We start from the raw sequence: 24363 nt of genomic DNA, 5'->3' as shown, positions 1-24363 counted from the left end.
ATCCCCACATAATGATTCTAAACAGTTTCTATGTTTATCTCAATATTTTGTCCCAAATATTTTAGTCCATCTAGTTTATATATGAGGCAGCAAGTAACAATGGGTAGAGAACTCACTATAGAGCCAGGAAGACCTGAATTCAAGGTCTGCCTCTGGCAAATGCTGTCTATGTGATTCTGGCCAAAACCCATCAGACTTTTCAGTGTTATAGGCAGCTCTCTTAAGACTGTAAATTGCAAAAAAGATGCTGACCTGAATTGGAATAGAGAGTTTCCTCACCTGAGCATTCCCTATGTTAATGAAATCACTGGGCCAGTCCCTTATATCTTCTTGGGCAGTCTGATTTTGCTTTGCTTCTTCAACTTGCTTTCCTCCTAGTTGGCCTCCAATCCCACTACTTTAATAAGCTATAGATTATTCAGAGGACACTGAACCATCCAACTATTTTATTAAGTCCTTTATTACATTCTTCCTCCCAACTCTTTAGCTGTTTCTCATGTTCTTTCTCCTCCCTCTCCCGCCCCAACCTTTTTTCAGAAAATGAAAGCTCATCTGAAGGGATCAATCAAAATGTCAGCCCTTTTCCCTTTTAAACTGCCACTGCCACCAAGAGTAACCACTTTTCCCAATTATTCTTGGGGTGTTGCTAGACAACCCACACTTTAAACTTTCCAAACAGTGTTTGGGATGACATTGTACCCTTCTCCCACTCAGGCGAGCATTTTATGTTTTTGTTTATAGGTGCTTCTGTTCTCCTCCTTCTCCCTGCTCCCAATTTTAGAGGAAAACCCAGATGTAATAGTTACATAGGTAAGATTTTTGTTTTTATTCTGGTAAATGCATTAGGCTATGAGATGTATTTTACAAGTTTACTCTTAATGATATTTACACTTTGAACCCCCATGGCACCTAATGTGAACTTTTCTTATGGCACTTAAATTTACCCTATACTATAAATTTGAGAACTCTTTTTATCCTTTTGCACCTCAAACTCACCAATACACACACACACACACACACACACACACACACACACACACACACACACACACACACACACACACACACCCCTCACCCCTACCAGTTTTCTGATCATAGGGAATTATGTCTTACTCACCTTTGCATTCTTCTCAGTGCCTTGCACACAAGAGGCATTTAGTAATAAATATCTGTATATTGAAATGAATTTATATCATTATCTCTCATTTAAATAGCACCGACATTAAAACTGAGCAAATTCAATTCAAGGCTTACTAAGCTTCTATGTCCTGAACTCTATGCTAGGTACCAGGGAAAACACAAAGTTTTGTTGATACGTGGCCACTGCCTAGATGGGGTTTACAGTCAGATGGGGAAGGACATATTAGTGTAAAAGAAAGTACCATGTGAAGTTGGGGGAAAGTTTACCAATTGATGATCTCAGGAAAGGCTTCAAGAACATAGTATCTGAATTGACCTTAGAGGATGGGAAAAACACAAACAACCCAGCACTTAACTGAGAGCAAGGGAGGAGACATTCTAGACATAAATAGTCTGAATGGATGAATAAGGGTTCAGAAGTGCATTAGATCAGATCATGTGGAGGCAGGAAGCAGGGGAGTGGGGGGGTGCAGATAGAGTAGTCTAGTTCAGCTGGAACATACAGAATACGTGGAGGAGAGACAGTCAATAAGAATTTATTAAGTGCCTATTAAGTGTCAGGCATTGTGCTAAGCATTGTGAATAAATGGTATAGTACAGGATGAGGCTGAAAAAGGAAGGATTGGGCCCAGCAACTGTGAGCTATAGGAAACTGAAGTTTTAGACAGTAACTACAGTATTTTTCTTCTTTAGCAAAGGAGTGTGATGGCCAGGACTATGAATAAGGAAGATGTGTCAAGCAGAAGAATGAAGAACTGACTGGGGGATAGGGGAAGGTAGAGAAGGGGATGAAAGACCTGAAAGGAGATTGACAATAACACAGGAGAATGATAATGTGGTCAGAAGTCAGTTTTATATTGGAAAAAAAATGAAAGGAAGTAATATATTTAATAGGTCCTTTTATTATTTTTTTCAGTATCCCAAGGGCTTCCCAAGCTAGGGGACAAGAGACAACTCACAAAGCTTTTTACTTGATGTGTTATTTATCTCTTAAATATCTCAAGGTCTTGTAGGGACAAGAATTCCTCATCTCTTTTATTTGCTTTATGTGTCTACTGAGGGAAACATAGTTGGAACTGAAGTTATTTTTTGTTTGTTTTTGTTTTATATCATAAGATCAGAGGGGTAACAAAGGTGAGAATTTCCCTTCTGATTTTTGTTGTTGTTTTCAGGGTTTCAGAATGTAAACCAGTAGCCTTTAGGATATGAATTCATCTACCTGGCATTCAAAGTCCTCCACAATCTGGCTGTTGCCTGCCTTTCCAGGCTTGCTTCATTCACTCTCTGTTCTAATCATATTGACCTGGTGTTTATTCCTCATATACTAAGTTCCATCTCCCATCTCAGAATCTTTGCATCTGTGGTCTCACCCCCCCCCCCCCCCCCGCCATATCTGGAATATACTCTCTCTTTGGACCCCTAGCTTAGAATCCCATTTCTTTCAAAGCAATTGTGGGTGCTACCTCCAGTATGAGTCTTATCTTGATGGAAGGTGGAGATAAAGTCTTTGTGTTACCTCCCTCTTGAGATTTGCTGTTGTTTAGTCATTTTAAAATTTTTGTCTCACTCTTCCATGACCCCATTTTGGGTTGTCTTGGCAAAGATACAGGAGTTGTTTGCCATGTTCTTCTCTAGCTCATTTTACAGATAAAGAGACTGAAGCAGAGTTAAATGACTTCCCAGAGTCACACAGCTACTAGGTATCTAACACTGGATTTGAACTCACAAAGGGGAGCCTTTCTCACTCCAGGCCCAAAACTCTAACCACTGCTACCTAGATGCCTCTTGAGATTACTTTGTATAATTGTGTAAATATTGTATATACATTGTATTTACTTTTCTGTTTATATATTGTGTTTCAGCAGTAGAATATAATCTCTTTGAGGGTAGAGATTGTTTCATATTTTTGTCTTTGCATCCCCAGCAACAAAGAGGTACCTTGGGTATCCTAAGTACTCAATAGATGTTTTGAATTTACTGTAACAATAACATTCTAAAAAGCTTTTCTCCATTAGTGTACAATGACTTTCATGGTGAATCTTAATTAATCACAGAAATTATTTTATTCCATGAAGGCTGATTGTTTCAGTGTTAAATTATTTGCATGCTATTAATTAATTTTGAGGTTGAGAAAGCTGGAAACATTTTTTTCTATGCTCCTTCCACCCACTGACACCCATACTTCTCCATTGCAGCTAACTTCTTCTAAAACAAAAGGGGCTTAGATGCAGAAAGATCAAATGAAGTAAATCAAAAACATTATTCTCTTTTCATTTTTCTCCCTATTTCTTGGCAGGCAGCCTAAAGAACATGTGTTGTAGATAGCATATTGAGCTTGGAATTAGGAGACTTGGATGGAATCCTGACTTAGACACTTAACTAAGTGTCTTACACCATGGGCAATGCCACTGCTGTGGACATTTCAATTCAACAAACATTTATTGATTACCCACAAGGTGAAAGACATTATTCTAGGCCATGAGGATTAAAAAACGAGATCATAAAAAGAAGCTAATTTATATTCTACTGGCAAATTACTTAACCTCTCAGTCTCAGTTTCCTCATCTATAGAAAGGTGATTCTAATATCTCCACCATCTACCTGAAAAGATTGTTGTAAGTCAGCACTCTGCAAATATATAAATGTAGAGGAGGAGGAGGAGCAGCAGCAGCAACAGTAATAAATATTATAACATAAACATGAAACCAAAATTAAAGTCACAAGAACACTAAGGACTTAGGTGGCTTTTCAGTGCCATTATTTAACCTTATGGAGATTTTGTGTGTGTGTGCTTTAAACTTTCACTGCGATGAAACTTCCCCGTAAATTGGAGTAGTATTTATTTCCCACACACTTCAGAAGTTTGTCAATGGCTTGAATGAAGTCCAAATATTGCTGCCTACTTTTTTACATATTCACATTGTTTTTGCTCTACAGAAATCTCTGTTAACCAGAACATAGACAACCAGGGGAAGAGTAAAAGGGATATCACAATTCCATAGTCAAAACTCATATATGCTTTACTCATCAGAATAAAGTCCTCAGGCCTTCACTCAGACCCTATTTACTCTTAATTTAAACACAATCCTAACAATTCTTTCCAATAGACTTCCAAATCCATTGGATCTTGGTAGAATCAAATTAGAAACAGGAAGATGATAGGCATGACAACTCACAGATAACAATAATAATGTTAGCTAATATTTATAAAGTTTGCAAAGCACTTTACATATGTTATCTCATTTGTTCCTCAAAGCAACATTGTGCATTAAATGCTATGATTCCTCCTAATTTGCAGATGAGAAAACTGAGACTGAGGACAGTATAGTCACTTGTTTATTGTCACACAATTAGTAAATCTTTGTCAGGATTAAAAGTTATGTCTTCCTAATTCCAACTCTACCATGCTATCTATCATACCATCTAGTTACCTAAAATGAGGTAGGAGACAAAGAAAATAAAAAAATGAATAAAAATCAGGCATAAACCCTCAGCAATTTAGGACCTCCACATTTTAGTAGACTCAGAGGACATCACTCGAAGAGACAATAATATAAATGACATTACATATGTCCCCCTTTAAAAAACATGGTTGTATGTATATTTCTTGGGCTCACCTCAATCAAAAATGGTCATCTTTGTCAAAGCTAAAATGGTTAAAATATATTTTGATGATTATAAAATTTGTGGTTAAAATGATGGATAAAGAGATAAGTCCTCAAGTTTCCTGAAAACTTAGCTTTGCAGAATGGCCTATTCCTAGAGAGTCAAAAATTTCCCATAATATTAACATTCAACTCCACTTAATTTCTTTTTAAAATTGCTTTTCAGATAATAAACATTCATGTAAATTTCCTCTCATTTTTCCCACACATGCACTGAAAAGGAAAGCATTACTAACATGATGGATATTCACAGTCAAGCAAAACAATTGTCTTCATTGGACATGTGCCAAAATGTGTGTCTCATCTTGAGCCCCACACCTCTAACAGGAGGTAGGGAGCGTGCTCCATCATTGATCTCCTCTATGTAAGTTCTCCCCTAATGCCTTGTCATGGCAGGAGGATGATTCTGTGTTCCTGAAGCCAATGTCATCAAAGAAGCTCCATCTCCTACCAAACTGGAGAAGCTTTGATCTGCATCAGCAGAGGGAACACCTGTCCTAATGAAATAATTTGTCCTTGATCTGTTGAAATAAATCCACGATAGATCTAAAGAATCCAACAGGTCTATCTTAATTCTCCCTGTATTGTCTTTTTCTAAATTGTCTTTTAAAAAATCCAGAATTTAACAAATGCACACACACACATAAACCAAATAGGAATTTCCATATACAAAGGAGAACAGAAAAAAAGGAGACATTTAGATGGCAAAGTAGTTAGAGAGCCAGAGCTGGAGTCAGGAAGACTAGAGTTCTAATCCTGCTTCAGATACTTATTTATCACCTGTGTGACCCTAAGCAAGTCACTTAAACTTTGTCTCCATTCCTTGTTCTATAAAATAGATATAATAATTGTACCTGCCTCTCAGAACTTTTGTGAGGATCAAATGAGAGAAGATTTGTATAGTTCTTTGCAAACTGTAAAGTGGTATGTAAATGCTAGCTGATAATGATGATGTTAACCTTTTAAATTCTATTGAATTTCCTCTATACTTCCTTTATTCATTCTTTCTTTTCCATTTTCATTATAAATGTAAAAAAGACATGTATTTCAAAATCTCCTGTGGTAAATACAGTTCACATCTACCTTTTCTGTAACATAGTGTTGTTTTGACTACTGAAGATAAAACCAGTTTTTGGATCATATATTTAGGATAAGCTCTTAGACAAGAGGCAGAAAAGGCTTTTAGCTGACAATAAACCACACCAAAAAACAAAGATCAAACAAGTTTTTTGTATTATGATTTTTTTTTACAATAAGATTCAAGAGTAGGAGAAGTAAAAGTTTAGGATTAAGTGGATTCTGGGAAAGGTAAGTAGGCTACAGAGGTAAGCAAATGAAAGATAGTCTTTAGTATGGAGTGGAAGAGGAAGAAATAAAGAAAAAGTCATTGAAGAAATATTGCAGAATAAGGTAAAAAATGTGAGGCTTGTAAAGAGTTTAGGGGTGGAGAGATAGGAAAAGGAGGAATAGAGTCATCTAGCTGTATAATTCCAATTCTTCTGAAATTCATAGATTAAAGATTTAAGAAGTCTATAAAAAATGAAGAGGCAAGTATCTGATCTAGAAAATTACTAAGAGATAAATTAGGGTCTCAGTAAAAGCAGAATTAAGAAAAAGACACTTTCTGTCAATGCTCTGGTGTGGATGGCAGATGGTTGAGGTGACAAAGGCACAGGAGGTAATAGGAAGTTCAAAGTCAAGGAAAACTTAAATATGTTTTGGCCTTAAGAGCAAAAGGAGGGAAAATAAAGATTGGCAGGAAAGAATCAAGACCAAAAGACTTTCCAATGTACCTAGAAGCTAGACTTTACTCTTTGAAGACTAAAGAGAGACTTGCTATAGAAGTGCATGGTGATACCAGAAGCACAACAGAAAAAAAAAATAGTATGAGAGAGAAGACCTAAAATGTGGAAGAGAAAACAGTGGGCTTACTGAATATTGTCTTTAGAATTAAAGAGATCTAAATTTTGATTATTTTGAAAATGTAAATTGTCATTTAAAATTGTTTTGGTTTGTCTTTGTTTTACCACAGTAATTCACAAAACTCAGTTGTGGAGAGGTTGTTTGTGTAATATATCCAAATTTCATTTTAATCTTTATATGCCCAATGTCATATACAGATAGTAGGTGTTTAATTAATACTTATTTCCTTGGGGAAAACATTAAAAAAAATTAAACATGCAAATTGTTCAAATACATCAGTGCTAATTATTTGTCTCAAAGAAATATTTTGAAAGTTAGAATCAAGTGAATAAAGGAAGTGCTGCCCTGCTGGTTCAATTAAATTCAAATCAACAAACATTTAAGTGCTTACTATTTGCCAGACACTTTGTTAGACTCTGGGAATACAAAAATTTAACATGAAATAATACCTGCCCTCAAGAAGCTTATATTCCACTGGAGGAAATAACATGCAAATTGATAGTATATGCAAAATATACTCAGGGTACTTTGGAGGAGAGGGAAATTCTAATTACTGGGGGAGTCAGGAAAGGAGTTAAGAACAGTGGCTGTTAATAGGGTAAGCCATCTAGGTATGGGAGACAAACTGGTCAAAGACAGCAGAGGGAACTACATCCCATTAAAATGCACCTAAGCTGTTATACCTGCTGGTTCACTGAAGAGTATGTACCAACAAGTTCATTTTTCAGAATGCTCTTCTCCACCCTTACTCCCCCCTAGCCCCTCCCACCCCTGATGATTAGTCAGTGATCATAAAAGGGAAGAAGTTGCCAAATTTTGGTGGATATCATTCAGGGATGTGCACACAATCTTTTCTGCCATGTGTACACACACACACACACACACACACACACACACAAATATCCTTTGCTTTCATCTATTTTACTTATTTATTCTTATATTTTCATTAATTATATAGAGATGATTGTGCATGGTACTTTACAATAAATATTCAAGTATCAGAAGCAGTAAAGTACAGTCATGCAATTTAAGTGACCTATTAATGCAGCATTATTCCTTAGAGACTTGTAATCTGCAAAGTTAATTATTTGGAGTGGAATTTTTAAGGCAATGAAAAGATGTCTTTGAATTCCTTGAAACCAAAGAGAACTTGTAATTGCAAAGGTCTGGACTGCAAAAATATAATTTCCTTTGGAATAAAACTGGAAAACAACCTTTTAGCATATTCTCTTATGTGAAACAATTTTGAATGCTATACATTTAACATCTAAGAAACAAGAACAGAGCCATATTGGAAACCAATAGTTTATTGGACCATTTCCAGGGACTTAAAGGAACATAAATTTCATCTTTTCCCCATTACTGAGTCTATTGTTATAACAGGAGTATGCACATTTGCTATGCATGAGAGAGTCTTGTAAGAATAAAAACAAAGGTAGCAAGACTACCCACAATTTCAAGATGAAAATTTTACAACATAACTTTTATGCCATGATTAAATGACTAGGCAAACTCCTATCTGTTCAGCACTTTACTAACAGACAACATTACAAGTTTTTACAAGATTATTATATTATATATTATATTACATATTATATATTACAGATAACATTAACAAGTTAATTCTTGGTAATGCTAATGGAAAGGGATCATGGCATGGATGATCCAAAACATATCCAGAAACTTTTCCCATTTGAGTACAGATGTGGTTCATGTTCTAGGACTTCACAGCACTTTAAAGAAAATAATGGAGGCACACTCTGAAGACTCAATTTAGGAATAGCTAGAAAATTTCCCTGAGGGGCTCCCTGCTCAATTCTTCCCTTCACTACTCTCATGATCCAGTTATTCAGCCAGTTTCGAATTCACATAACTGAATTTTCAAGCCAACTGGGATTTTTATATCTTGTCCACAAAGGCTATCTTGAGAGGCAGTGTGGTATACTGGAAATAAACCTGGCTTTCAAGTTTGAGAACTTGGGTTTAAATCTCACCTCTGATGCTTCTCACCTGTGAGACCTTGGGCAAATAATCTCCCTGGGCTCCAGTTACTTCTTCTATAAAATAAGAAGCTTAGACTAGATAGCCCTCTAAAACATCTTGCAGCTCTAAGCCAGTGATCTTAGTCTATGACTAAATTAAAAATCCTACTGAATTCAGATTCATTTTTTTTGTAGATACTTTTGCAATGCAAATGTCCCCTTGCCTGGGAAAGGCTGAAGCTGATCAAATTGCTTGCCTGGGCTGAGCTGTCTTGTTCTAGGCCGGGAGAAAGGAAATCAAAGGGAGGTAATCAACTGGGATTTGTTTGCATAAAATGAATGAATGACTGAATAAAGCATTTATTAAACACCTACTATGTGCAAGCACTGTGCTAAGCGCTGGGGATGCAAATGGAAAAGTAATAGGGCCCCTGCTTTCAAGGAAATTTTATTATAGTATGATATATATTTATATATGCATATATACATAGACATACATGATATATATATACATATATTATTATAGTATTATTGTTATATCCAACACATATGGAAGGTTCCAGCTGCAAGGCAGTCAGGGATGCCCCTTGTTCCTTACAGTGAAGAAGCAAAACAGATGCTGATGGCTCTTCTTTAATGTCATCCCTACTGATAAAATCATACATATCACTTTCTGTTTTACACACAAAGATTTCAAAGTGTCTTCTATTGTTGATCAGTAGGATTAACCACAATTATTAGAAAATACCTAAAGAGAGCAGCATCTCTGAGGGTAATGATAATCAACAGTCATTCTAGACACTATCAGCAGATTAGGAATGTTATTGCTGATGACCTTCAGTTATAGTCATGGCTCTTTAATGACTACTTAGGTGATGAGAATCAATCAGTGCTTCCTGCTGGCTTAGCCTGCTTGCTGATGTAGAATTTGCTGATGAGGAACATGTCAGGGTTATTTTTATTGAATAAGAGGCACAAGGTTTTGATAAAAAAAGAGAGAGAGAAATGGTAACTAAGTCTTTATTCTCATTTTACTCACTCTACATGGGACACATTTTCCAATATCTTTTATAAGTGCTCACTGAAAATGATTCTACATATGAGGTTCCATGTGATTAGGTTCCATAGCAGGACCCCTAAGACAGTATTTTTTTCTTTTTATTGATGTCTTTTATGAGCATTTTATATCAAGTCATTTCTCAATAACCTTCGTCCAAATTCATACACACACACTTTGAATACTCCTGTGTGTAACTGGACATATCTGGGCATGCCCAGTTTGACTAACATGGAGTCTGGTGTCCCCCTAATATGTGGCTAGCTTTCTTTGATTGACTGCATACATCTTTTAAAATTGGCAGACAGAGAGTGAATCAATTCCCTTTTTTCTGCTATGCTCTTTCCAGCAATTCTAGTCTACTGCATCCTAAAACGATCACCATTTACCCAAAGTACTGGCATCTTGAAGTGACTCTTTGAGAGGGGAAGGGCTTTCCTTCCCTTGATCCCTCTCTTTTATCCTGGCCCCAAGAAATGGGCCTGGTGGTGTTTGTTCCTGCTTGGTATTGTTTGTCCTCAGTTTCAGGTGCTGGAGCTGATGCTTGCAGGACAGAGAGTTGACCTTGAGCCATGCTGACTTTGGAGCCAGCACTGCAGGCATCCAGGCCAGCATGGAGCCCCTGGAAAGCCATGGTGCCTGGAACTGGAATCCAAGGGGGATGAGGTGTGGGTATATTTGGAACTGAGACTGGGCTATGCTATGAAACTAATCCCCTTCCTCTCCATAGAGACTGAGACGATGGAGGGGGCAAGGAATAGGCCTCCCATGGCTTGGGAAAATATGTTTGTATATTTATGATTATACCTTCTGAAGCAAATATTTCTGTATAAAAGTTAATCTTACTCTTAGTGGCTAATGGAACCGAAGTGCAGAGGACCCCCTACAACTGAAGGAACACAATCAGTGGGGACAGAAGCTATTTGCAGAGAACCTAGACATCTCAATCAATCAATTCCCTTATAACTTACAGAGAAGTCTGAAGAAGAGTGAAATTTAACCTTACTTGGTCTTCAGGTGGTGAGGGATATGGTGGTGTCTGTTGCACTTGTAACAGAGGAAAACAAGTCATGACAGTTGACCAAGGCAACCACATCTCACAATGTATACAACATGCAAGAAAGCAAATGTAGTATTCTCCACCTGTAGACCCCTAATTCTCTAACCACTGGAAGGATGTGTTCCAAGTGTTTCTGAAAGAAGCCTAGTGGTGAAGAAGGTAATCAAGATTGTTCATTGCAATCAGTGGGAGTTGTTTCCTTACAGAGGTCTCTACATTAACAGTACCACTCAGATATATGGTTCTGAGTTGTTTTGTTTGCTTATGCTGTGTCAGTTCATGGCATATTTCTTTTAATTTTTCATGGTCACAGTTTCTTAATGGAAAATATATTCCAGTTCACTTGTTACCCAATCAGTGGGTACTCACTTGCTTTCCAGATTTTAATAGTGGAAATTAAGGCTCTGTGGAAATTGAGTGAAATGTTTTTTACACCCCACCTCATTACACCCACCCAAATACTCAGAAATAAACCCAATGTCTTCATTTAGTGATGTAGAGTTGTACAACCACAGAATCATAGATTTAGAGCACAAAGAAACCATCTAGGCTAACCCCTTTCATTATGCAGATGAGGAAAATGAGACCCCAGAAGACTGTGACTTGCCTAAATAGACTGAATAAGTAGTGAGAGAGGAAAATTTGAACTCAACTCCTCTGCTTCCAAAGCCAGTGCTCTTACTCTCACTCACTGGCACTTAGCTAATTTGAAAAATGGGATAATTCGGTCTCTGGGCTTCAGCTTCTCTTTGCATTGTTTACGAAAAAAATAAAAATAAATGAATAGTATAAATGATACTGTAAGTAAAATGTTTACCTTCCAAAAAGAACTATTATCAAGTTCTTTTGAAGCGTTTACTTCCATGCAAGCAACATAATTGCAATGTAAACAGAGGCTAGCTATGCTTAGCTGCCCACTTTGGTATGCTAATTACCAATCATTTTTATCTACTCATTAAAGCCAGGCTACCTCTACCAAGCTATACCATATTAGCTCTGTTCCCATTACTGTAGGCATTTGAAAGTAATGAAACTGAATTTCTTTAAAAAACAAATTCTATGATTTTGACTTTTTATCTGTTCATACTGGCCTTTCTCCCAATTAGTTTTGGTTAATGAGGTTTCCCTTAGTTTCTGTTTCTCCTCTTCAAGACAGTATACTTTGCCATAAGATGCTATTCTGCAAAATAAGAATTTTATTCTAATTTGACAGAGGACAATTTACCGGTGATCAAATTTAGTTTTGTCCAAGGGTGAGCATGAGGTCAGCTGCCTCCAAAGAAGAAAGAGGCTAAGATTCCTTCTACATCCATTTCAAAGTCCTCAGCACAGAAGGGATGCCTTATAGTTACCATCTCTTCCCTAGGAAAAAAAATGTGGGTACTCTATAGAGCCAACTAACCTTGTTTTCTCATTATCTTGACAATGATCAAGAAGGATTTTGTTCTGAATAAACAGAGGAAGAAAATCATTATATTGTTTATACACTTTTTATCATAGCCCATAAATTTAGGCTTGTCCTATAGTTCAGTTGCATCTATAAAATGAGGGGGTGGGACTGCTTGGTTTCTAAGGTCTCTTCTGGCTCAAAATTCTATGATGGTACAATCCTGGTTATAAGTGAATAGGTAGAGATTAGTTTGCAATGGAATTTTATTTTAATTTTTTGCTTTTTGTAAGGGGGAAGTCAACACAATTGGTGTTAAGTGACTTGCCCAAGGTTACATGGCTAGAACATATTAAGTGTCTGAGGCCGGATTTGAACTCAGGTTCTTCTGACTCCAGGGCTAGTGCTCTATTCACTGTGCCACCTTGCCACCCCTACAATGGAATTTTGACATTTCACAATGATTTTTCTTAATGACCTTTTTTTCTAACAAGATATTAAGATATTCTCTTGAAATAGACATCCTTGTGCCCTAGTCAAATTTTTTTTTAACCAAGTAGGTGATATCAGTGGTTTAAGGAACTCTAGATGAGGTGCCAATACAAATTGGTATATATTCTGCTGTTTATAATCTTATAGCGTAGGCACTTAAAAGTTAGAGGACTTGCCCAGAGTCACACAGTCAGTGCCTAGCAGTGGGATTTGAATGCAGGTCTTCCTATCTCCCAGGCCAGCTCTCTATACATTACTTCATATTATGTCTCTTTCAAATGTTTTCCCTTCCAAAAATCTCTTCAGTGTGTGAAGTAAACAGAGTCAAGACAAGCCCCAAGTCAACCAGTCCATGTCATGTGGGATATTTCCTATGGTCTGACATTTTATTTCCATTTCCTAGGAAATGGTGCGTCTGTACTTTCCCTGTAGCCGCTGTGCATGGCAGCCTGCCCATATTTGATCATATCAGTGAATGGCTACTGTGTCTGACTTCGATGGGCAGCGAAGCGGCTAGAAGCAAAGTTACAGATGGGTAGTTTGGGGACAGAAACGATAGTTCAGAGACGAAAGCGACAGCACAATAGGGAACTTTTATATTATGCCTGGAGATGGTAGGGACTGCTGCTGAATATAGAAGTGTTTAGTTAAGGAGAGAGGGATTTTTTTTTTCATATTATGCCTCTTCCTAACAGGCTCATTTATTTTCAGAAGTAGTCTATGATAACTTACTTTGGTATTCCCTCCGTGAGAACAAACCTCCAGGAGCAATGCCAAGCTGGTTGCTTATTGCTGTGCTGTGAAATAGTATACCCTGACCAATCTATTTCAAAGGACAATACTCTAGGCATGACAGGGGATGCAAATGTGAAGGAGCTGTTTGATTTTCAAGTAGTACCGTGTGACCGAGCCAGGGCTGCAGGCCACAGTCGCCACACAGGAATGAATGTCTCCTGACAAAATTTTAACATTGAACAAGAAGCAACACTCTTAACTTCCCTAAAATAATCATTGAACCAGCTTTTGGGGGTGGGGCAAGCTTGGAAGAGTCAGGTCAGTCCCTCCTTTTAAGCTGCTCCTCCTCTCGAAGATGGACATAGAATATTGATAGTTCTATGTACTAAAATGCAGGATGTGAAAAAAGATTATTTTTGATTAAGAACTGCTATAAGAAAAGAAAATATAGATTAATATTTAATTTTTTTCCATCAAAACTCTTTTATACTACTCCCCAAACTATGAAACATATCTTTTTCAGGTCATTTGCCCAGATAGAGAAATCTCAAGGTCAATTTTGACTCCTTACTTATCATACCACATGCAAATAATTACAAAACCTTGCCTCCCTTCCTCTATGACAGTTCTAATAGCTATACCTTATTCTCCGTGGTCAAATATTTGGCCCAAGTCTTTGCCATCTCATGCCAGGTCTCCTGCAATTTTCTACTCCACTTAGTTCAAACTGCCACTGTGAAAAACCGTCTCTCTAGGCTGTCAGTTCATATTGGCCATGTCACTTAGCTCCTCCATCTCTCCCTGGCTCCCCCTTAGCCCAATGTATCAAACTCAATTTCATCTCTCTGGGTTTCAATCTGCCATTCTTTCCACAGATTCATCCACTCATTCATCTTTACTATATTTTTCTCACCTGCCTCTGCATGATCATGGTTCTCTCTTTCAAGTCCTTCTCTGGTCATTGATGAACTGTGTGATCCCAGGAAGTCACTTTGCTTTAAAAAAAATGTTTAGCTGCAAAGTTGTCTTTACTCATCTGTTGAATGGGCTTAGTAATAATTGAATTCCTTACATCACAAGAATATTGTGAGCAAAACGTTTTCTAAACTTCAAAACGTATACAAACTTATACAAATACCAAATTGGCTTTTTTTTTTTTTTAAGCAATCGGGGTTAAGTAACTTGCCCAAGGTTACACGGCCAGATGTTTCTGGGTGGGTGCTAAGTGTCTGAGCCCGAGATTCGATCTCCAGGTCTTCTCAACACTGGAGCCAGTGCTCTTACTCACTGTGCTACCTGGCCGCCCCCAAAATTGGCTTTCCTGATGATCCTCACAAACTAATGTTCTATCTCTTGTCCTTGTGCCTTTGCATGATGGCTGTCCCTCCCTCATACCTGCTATGCACTCCCTTCTCATTTCTACCACTTAGAAATCCTTAGAGTCCTTTGGATCCTTAGATTTTTTCAAAGCACAGCTCAAGGTCTTTGTCCCACATGGGCCTTTCCTCTTCTCCCAGGTGCTAGTCTCCAATTACTTTATAATAGTCAGTATTAATATTACAGTATATATTTACAAAGAATGTTTAATAATAACTTTGTATATATTTTATAGATATTGATATGCACACATATTTGCCCTGATAGAATGTAAGCTCCTTGAGGGCAGGGATTGCATCATTTTTGTCTTTCTATCCTTGACACCTAGCAAAATACCCAGAACATTGAAGGTGCTTAATAAATTATTGTTGACTAAGGGATAAAAATGTGAACTATTGCCTAGTTCATAGGAAGTATTTTGTAAACTTTAGGGGAGTTATTATTATTAATACTTATTAATCAAATCTACTCTAGATTCTTTCTCTCATTCTCCCACTTTGTATTCAGTACCTTTTCTCCCCATACAATCTAATATGCTTGGAACAGCCTCCCATTTACTAGGCCACTGACCCTAATTCATCCAAATCCCATCCTCTTCATAAACTCTGTCCTAGCTTTTAAAGGCTGAGGAAGGTTTTGGCAATTCTGATTAACTATGAACCAACTAGCTGGAGCTGCAGTTCAATTTTAGGAGAAAGAGGCAAATAACAGCAGGAAACAAAATTCCTATCAGAAATTTAAGAAAAAGAAAAGCCCATAAAAATTTCCTGGGGTCAGATCATTTTCCAGTGTAATCTCCTACAACTCTACAGTAGCTTGAACTGTTCAGAGTAATTATCCTGCAACCTCTAAAGATCCTGAATAATAATAATGACATTATCAATTTACACTTACATAGCACTTGGAGGTTTAAAAATGCTTCAGATTTTCAATAAATATGTGATTTAATTAACATTAAATTACTGAGGAGTTATGAGCATAAAAGAATGAAGCAGTTCCTGCTTATGAGGAATTTGCAATCTAGCAAGGAATGAGCCATAATAATATTTTCTGTAGAGCTTTATAGCCACAATGCCATAAGGTAGGCAATATAAGTATAATTATCTAATTATCCCTGTTTTACAAATGAGAATACTGAGGCTAAAAAGGGTTATTTGACCTGTCCAAGGTGAAAACGATTACACTTTTCTAACATCATAGGTACCTGAATCCTCACCAGTATGCTTTGAATAAACACTCAGCCAGGAGACTTAATTAAGTTTTAGCAAAGGTATTTACTAAGACAATATAGCAAGAACAGTTGGTAAAATGTTCTCCTCTTCCTCCACCAAAGCCTAGAGTATATTCTTCCACAAATATACTCAGGTCTATTGGAAGAGTGAGGCTCAAACTTAGAATATAATCATTGTGAGCATACAGGAAAGGAACACACATATCAAATGGGTTACTTACAACTCCAGGTTCTAGAAGTTTTTTGTTTGTTTTTACTTTTATAGCATCCTTAGATGAGCTCCCAGGATATGATCCTTTTTTTGAATCTAGAGCTGACATTTTTCTCCACCATCAAACATAATTCTACCTAAAATTGCCTCCTTCCTCGGTAGTTTTTCCGTATCTCTGTCTGCCCTTGGTGTGTCTTTCCATTCCTTATGTAGTTGCTTCTGCCAATAGTCAACATGGCTTGAGGGACACCATGGTTGCTTTTTCCCAAGCCTTCCAGGACACTGAGACTTTTTGGAGTCCATAAGAGCACTGTCAGTCCTGGACATATCCTCTGTGAGTTACTTACTTGGGTAAGATCAAGAGAGAACAAATACAAAATAAATAAAGACTGCCATATACTCCTAGTCACACAGAGAATACATAGGCAACAGGGCAACCACCTGCTCCTATACATATTCACATGCATAGACAACTCTGAGGACTAGCTTGAAGTACTTCCTACCTTTTGTAGCTGGGAAGTAGTAAAGCCCAGTAGTTTTCCTTTATAGAATTCTTGTGTCGTCAGCCCTTTTAGTTCAGCAAACAATTAGGAGACTCTTTGTTATCATATACAGTATAAGCCCCTTAGTCATTCATAGTAGAAGGTCGTCCCAAATTTCCACATAGTTAATTAGAGTCAGCCCAGTAGGAATATCCATGTATCTTCTAGGGTATGGTCAGTTCACCCATTTATACATACCCATATATATATACACATTAACACGCATGCATGCATGCATACACATATACAGCATAGAATGTATCTATGTGTATCCATGAGCATGTGTATATGTATACAAGCACACATGTACATACTGTGGGATACTAATTTGTATAAACAGATCAGTTCATTCATGTTTTATATTTAGATGCATTCTATATGTGCATATAAAATATACATATACATATCATAGGCTCTCATTTGCATAAGATCTACCACTATAGGCAAGTCCATCCATTTTTAAATATTTAAATTTGAATATACATATGGAAGTTTGAAAAAGGGGAGAATTTGGGGAAAGACTAATATATGCAATCTTCACTGAATATCACAACCCATGCATTCCTACTCATCCTATAAAACTCTTGTCCCACACAAAATGAAAAGAGAGGGAAAGGTGATTCTAATATACTTATCTAAACCTAAGAGATCACCTTCTCAGAGAGAACTCATAGCCATAAGGTAATCTATAAGTTGGGATGGCTATGCTTGGGGTGGGGGTGTATGTGGAATTTTTTCAATGGTATTGACCCAGCAGCTACTGCCAGGGTATCTAGAATGTTATAACTGCCATGAGAGGCCTATGCTTTACTAAAAAGAGGGGAAAAGCAGGGACATTTGGGGGAATAAGACTAGGCATGCTAGTGTTAGAGATAAGCTCTACACCTGGCCATGGCAGAAAAGTGGGTTGTAACCCATCTCTCTATACTCTGGTTGTTTGATCATATACCCACCCCTTGGGTTAGACTATGGCCCGCTCTTCAGAGACTACTGGCACAGTCGATTTAAATACTGGACAGGAAGGTTTGAATCTTGCCTCTGACATTTAACAGCTGTGTGACTATGGGTTGTGGTTCAAATGAGATAACGTCTACAAAGTACTTTACAAACTAAAATCCTGGGTGTATCATCTTTTACTATTATCTATGATCCCATGCAGTGCTTCTGGTTTCACAATATGCTTTTGTCACCACAAAACTGAGTTAAATTGTATAAGAATTTTTATTATTACCATTTTACAGATAAGGAAACTGAGGTTCAGGGGAAGGGGTTAGGTAATTTGCCCTGGATTACATGGCTATCTAGAACTCCAACCAAATCTTCAAGCACTAGAGACAGTTCTCTTCCCTTCATATCAAAGAAGAAAAAAAGAGGGGGAAAACTTTGCTAGAAGAAACCAAGTGACCTCTCTATGAATTGGTTGGGTATTTTGTCATCTTGTAGACACAACTGTGATAGGACTGAGATCTACCAGTATTTATTTCCCCACAAAGGTGGGTCCATGCTTCTACCCTCTTTCCACAATGTTAGTCCCACTCCTCTCCTTTCCAAGAAGAGTTAGTTTTTCCGTCAAATGTGGTAAAGCTGTCCCTGGGACCAGATTGGCCCCTGCCTCCCTTCACATAACTTTCTGGTTACCTAAGATCATAACAAATAATTCCACTCATGTAGAGTCCATATATCTCAGACTTGGTAGGTGCCTGAGACCATTAAAATTGCCATACCTTGTCCTCCTGGGAGTGGAGGGAAGTAAGAGAGGCCCTACCAAAGCTGAAGCTAAGTACTGCTGTTATATGTTTTCTATATTTAGTTAAGTAAACCCCTTTTGTTAACTTTTTTGAACCAGGAATGTCTTATTTCATCCCTATATTGACCCTGAACTAACATGGTGCTAGCATTAGGTACACCCACTTAACCATCAGATTTAAACTTTGTAGGCACACTAATAATAGGCATTAATAATACTTTGCATAGGCATAATAGTTTATAAAGTTCTTTCACGAGTATTTGATCTACACAATAACCAATTGAGGGAAGCAGGAAAAAGCTTATCACACCCATTCCATATATATATATATATAAAGAAATTGAGACTTAGAGACACAAAATATCTTCCCCTATTGTCACAGAGCAAGGAAGTGGCTTAAGTGGGATTTGAACCCAAGTCAGCTGATGGACTGTGCTTATTCTACAAGCTGCAGAAGTGTGTGAGTGAGTGATAAGGATTGAATTAATAACCGATACCTAGAGTAATTACAGCAATAATTCTTTTTTCTATATATGACAACTTCGTTCTGAAAAATTTAAACCAATTGTAAAAGATAATCTAATTCATTTTCATGCTGTCCCTCCCAGGCTAGTGGCAAGCTTTATTGTTTTCTATTTAAGAATAAGCTGAGGGTGATAGATTACCAAGGGCATCCACCAGAAGGGTTGGTTGGAAAATCTAGGTTTCCATCTCTTAGGCCATGATTGACCTCCCCACAAGGACTCATAGATAGCAGTGATTCAGCTTTTAAGAAAGTGTTCTCTGGAAAAATGAATTGACCCATTGAATTTAAGGTAGAAATGATGAAAATATCCATTTTCCTCCTCCCTTGAATGTGTATCTGTATTGCAGTTCTGAACTACTATTATCTGGTTATTCCAACAGAAGACTAAAGCGTGGGTAGTGCTCATGGCTCGATAGTGAAGAAGGGAATTCCTTGAGGTGATAAGAAAAAGTAATGATTTATCAAGATTGGAGCAAGAGATTGATGGTATGAAAAAGAATTTCAGGCAGGCAAAGGAAATGACTAGAAATAAAAGCCTCAAGCTTTATTGGGTCTTCTAAAGCTGTGTTTTGGAACTGCTAGAGGGAACAAATTCATAGCCTCATTGACCACACAGCCGTTAAAAAGTTCTACTAAGATTTGCCAGGGTATCTCCGGTTATGCTTTTGGCTAAATAGTAAAAGGTCATGTCCATCGTTTCCAATGTGTCTTTCTGAATGAATTCTCTTAATATATTGACTTTCTATTGTGTATTTTCTTCTCTATTTTATTTCACAACGCTTTATTGGTACATCAAAAATTTAATTACTATAAACACAATAGGCAGGCAATAAATGGGTGTAATCCTAAGAAGCCTTCCCCCTAATTCCATTCTCTGAACCCAGTGCAGAACAGTCTCTTATATTTAAGGTCAGTTCAAGACTTCATGCTTTTTTGGGGGCTCTGGGTGGACACGTTTGGGAGACAGGGCATCTGACCTTTTTACAATTATGCAGACACTTAGTAACAGTGAGAAAAGGTAAGCTCAGGACTCTCCTGGAAAACGTATTTTCTCTGCAGAAATTCCTATCATTATTACCTTTTTACCTTTGCATGTAAATAAAGACATTTTAGTTGTCTGTTGCTTTGATGAATTTCTGGCTCAATCATTTCTCTTAATTTCATTTTCCATCTATTTCCTTGTTTGCTGAGTATCACTCAGCTAATAGACTTTATTTCATACTATAAATCTCTTGTTTGTAGACTTCTGTGCTTAGAGTCAGTTGGATGGTGCAGTGCATGGAGTCTTAGATTTGGACTCAGGTACCTGAGTTCAAGTTCTGCCACAGATATTTACTAGTTCTGTGACAATGGGCAAATCATGTAACCTCTCTCAGATTCATTTTCTTTTTCTCTAAAATAAAAATAACAATAGCATCTACCTCAAAGACTATTGTGAGGATCAAATGAGATGGTGTATGTGAATAGAGGAAATTTTCTTTTTTTTCCCCTTGTCATGTTATAGTTTTCCTCCTTTAAAGGACTCCAAGGCCTTAGGGTATTGCGGCGACCCTGGAGTGTGAGGCCAGATTAAAGGGTGGAAAGAACCGTGGATTTGGATCCAGAGGACTTAGATTTGAATCCTGACCCTCTTACTTCCTACCTATGTGACCCTGAGTAAGTCACTTAAGTTCTCTTGGCCTCTTTTTGCTCATCTGCAAACTGAAGGATTTAACAATCTTTAACAACTCTTTCATCTTTAAATCCAAGACTACTGGATTTTATGCCAACAGAACACAAGGTTTGACAGCTGGAAGGTCTTTAAGTGAAGGCCAGCATCTGAGGATCAGGCTTTCATTTCAGAGAAGCCCAACACCAGAACTTTAGACACTAGTTAATGCATTTTATTCTATAGTTTTGGTCATAGCAATTCCCAAAGACTCCGTTAAGACATGGAATGTTGCCAGTTTGCAATCTTTTGGAGTATTGAAATATTGAAGAAGCAAAGGGCTTTTATGGGAAAAGAGAAAGGTCTGGGTCTTCCTATCTAAGAGCAAATAAACGGCCCCGGCCTCTGTCAGACCAAGAGTCTAGATTGCCTAATGGTTCATTTTTGACAGTGACACCTAATAGGAGAGCCTGATTGTCTGCCATGGCCTCCTTTCTGCTCCATGAACAAGACACTTCATCTCTTGGCTCTGGGTATTTTCTCTGACTGTCTTCCATTCCTGGATTGCTCGCCCTCCTCATCTCCTCCTGGACTCCCTGGTTTCCTTCAAGTCTCATCTAAAGTTTCATCTTCTACAGGAGGCATCTCTAAATGCCTCTGAATTCTAATACCTTCCCTCCATCGATTATTTTCTTTTCATCCTTCATGTAGCTTGCTTGTAAATCTTTGTCTACTTGTTGTCCCCCTTTATATTGTAAGCTCCTTGAGGGCAGGCACTATCTTTTCACTTTTCTTTGTACCCCAGTGCATAGGGAACCCCCTGTTATAATGACTGTTTTTTTGTTTTGTTTTCTTTTCGGAGGGCAATTGGGGCTAAGTGACTTGCCCAAAGTCACATGGCTAGCGTGTCAAGCATCTGAGGCCAGATTTGAACTCAGGTCCTCCTGACTCCAGGGCCAGCGCTCTATTCACTGAGACACCTAGCTGTCCCCCTGCTTCTTTTCTTTCCTCCTGAAGCAGTTCATGAAAGTCTTCCCAAGGATTTTTTCCCATAACATCTAAGTCATCATTTCTTATGTCACGGTGGTATTCTATTACATTTAGATGTCATGATTTATTCAACCATTCCCCAATTAACAGGGACCTCCCCTTAGCTTCGAGTTCCTTGCTACAACAAAGAGAGCTGCTAAAAATATTTTTATACATATGAGTTCTTTTTCTCTTTCTTTGATCTTTTTGACATCTAGGCCAGATAGTGATATTACTGAATCAAAGGGTATTGTAAAGTAAATTGAATTTTTGGTCAGTTACAAATTCCTTTCCAGAGTGACTAAAAATAATTCACAGCCACTAACAGTGAATTCATGTGTCTGTTTCCCACCATGAATTTCTCTAAATCTTCTTTTTTATATTAAAGCATATCACCTCTGTGAGTAATGAATTCCCACAAATTTAACCCATGATGAAAAGGAGTTTCCTTTTTATGTCTCCCAAACTAAATGTTTTGTGTTTCAAGGTATATCTTTTAGCAGCATCCTGGAATTTGATGAATAAGTTTGTTACCTGAATTCAATTCAATTCAATAAAAATGTGTCATGTGCTTGCCATGATCAGAAAACACTTGTGACAGTCATTTGGGAAGAGAAGCAAAGTTTAGATTAGATGTGACCTTTGCTCTCATGCAGGGTACAGCCCAACAGGATGATAACATGAATATGCAAATGATTCCCTTACAAAATTATATATAGTAAGTTCATCATAGAATTACAATTGTAGCAATAGCCCCGCAGGCTGGGACTGCCCATTCCCACTCAGGGATCCAGTTTCAATTCTAGAGGAGGTTGGCCTTTAAAGAGAATTATTAAAAAAAAATTGAAAAATGAAAATGTAAACTTTCCAACTAAGAAATAAAATAAAAATTCTGAAAATTAAAGAGGACACTAATAAAAGTGAAAGCAGAATGACCATAAAATTGATACATAAAGCTAGGAGGCGATTTTTTTTTTTGAAAAAAGAAGTTAATGAGAGGTAATCAGTTAGTTAATCTGATATAAAAAAGACAAGAAAACTTAATTGTTCACATAAAAGTAAAAAAAGAATTCACAAAAATAGAAGAAATAGAGGAAATTATTTAAAACTATTTTGCCCAATTATATGCTAGTAGAACTAACAACTTAGAAGAAATGTATGAATATTTTAAAAAATATTCAAATTAAGAAAAGAAGAAATAGACTACCTCAATGTATTAAAAATTAATTTGGACTTCATAAATGAACTCACAAAGGAAAAAAAAATCCAAGATTAGATGGATTTATGAGCAAAATCTATCAATATCCAAAGGTGAATTAATTCCGGTATTATACAGGCTATTCAATCTCTTCCAATCTCTTTGTGATACAAATATGGTCTTGATTCCTAAACCAGTTACAGACAAAGCAGAGAAAGAAAACTACAGATCAATATTCTAAATGAACTTTAGAACAAAAATGTTAAATAAAATATTAGTAAGTAGGCTAAAATAAAATAGTAGAGAGATTATACTCTATGACCAGGTTGTGGTTATACTATGAATGTGGAGTTAGTTCAATGTAAGCAAGATCATCATTGTAATTAGCCATATTAATAACATAGATAATAAACATCATATGATTATATTTAAATAATCAGATTGAATCTATCTTTTAAAAACTAATCCTATTTGCAATTAATCTATTTTTTTCTTGTAACTGTCTCAGTCTGAACTGTCTTAGTCAACTAACTCAGTTCAGAAATTCAGCTGGCTTGTAATGAATTAAGGTTTTTAAAAATTGTTTTATGTTTATTTTTAGCTTATATCATTCATTTCCATAAGATATTGAATTACAAATTTTCTCCCCATCTTTCCCCTTACCCAACACCCCAAAACAGCAATCCCACTGAATACTCCCTCCCTCAATCTGTTCTCTCCTATATCCCCCCCCCCCGACTTTCCAGTAGGGCAAAATGGATCCCTATGCCCCAGTGCCTGTATATGTTATTTCCCAGTTGCATGTAAAGAAAAAATAATTATATATATTTAAACATTTGGTTTCAAAACTTTGAATTCCAGATTCTTTCCCTTCTTCCCTCATCACCCACACTTACTGGGAAGATAAGCAATTCAATATAGGTTGTACATATGTAGCTATGCAAAACATTTCCATAGTGGATATATTGTGAAAGACTGACTACATTTCCCTCCTCTCCCACCCCCAACTTGCCCTATTCTCTACTTTGATCCTGTCCCTTTTCAAAAGTGGGAGCTTCCAACTTTCCTCCCCCCACAACCTGCCCTGCCCTCAATCATGCCCCCTCTCATCCCCTTTCCCCCTACTCTCTTGTAGGGTGAGATACCAAACTTAGTGTGTATGTCATTCCCTTCCTAAGCCAAATTCAGTGAGAGTAAGGTTGACTCATTCCCTTTTGCCTTCCTGTTCTTCCCCTCCATTGTAACAGTTTTTCCTTGCCTCTTCTGTATGAGATAATTTACTCCATTCTGTCTCTCCCTATCTCCTCTCACATTCCTCTCTTACCTCTCAATTTCACCTTTTAAGTATCATTTCTTCCTATTCAATTGGTCATGTGTCCTCTGTCTATGTATACCTGTACCCATATATACACA

The 24363-nt window shown here is 37.2% G+C and overlaps 1 long non-coding RNA gene across 1 annotated transcript in view; it reads left to right on the top strand.

Moving 5' to 3' along the window:
* LOC138170402 (uncharacterized) overlaps window positions 1–9084 on the top strand; it is a 464830-nt gene extending 455746 nt beyond the window's left edge. The window contains exons 3-4 of the long non-coding RNA XR_011170604.1: window positions 742–810; window positions 8906–9084. This is a non-coding gene — a long non-coding RNA (uncharacterized lncRNA). The remainder of the gene's footprint in view (window positions 1–741; window positions 811–8905) is intronic.
* The last annotated feature ends 15279 nt before the right edge of the window (window positions 9085–24363 follow it).

This window comes from Petaurus breviceps, unplaced genomic scaffold, assembly GCF_028583685.1.
Source record: "Petaurus breviceps papuanus isolate PSGF00001 unplaced genomic scaffold, PetGlider_PUasm1.0 126, whole genome shotgun sequence".
In the NCBI taxonomy this organism is placed as follows: Eukaryota; Metazoa; Chordata; class Mammalia; order Diprotodontia; family Petauridae; genus Petaurus; species Petaurus breviceps.
The sequence above is the reverse complement of the archived record's forward strand: the minus strand, read 5'-3'. Positions and strand labels throughout refer to the sequence as shown.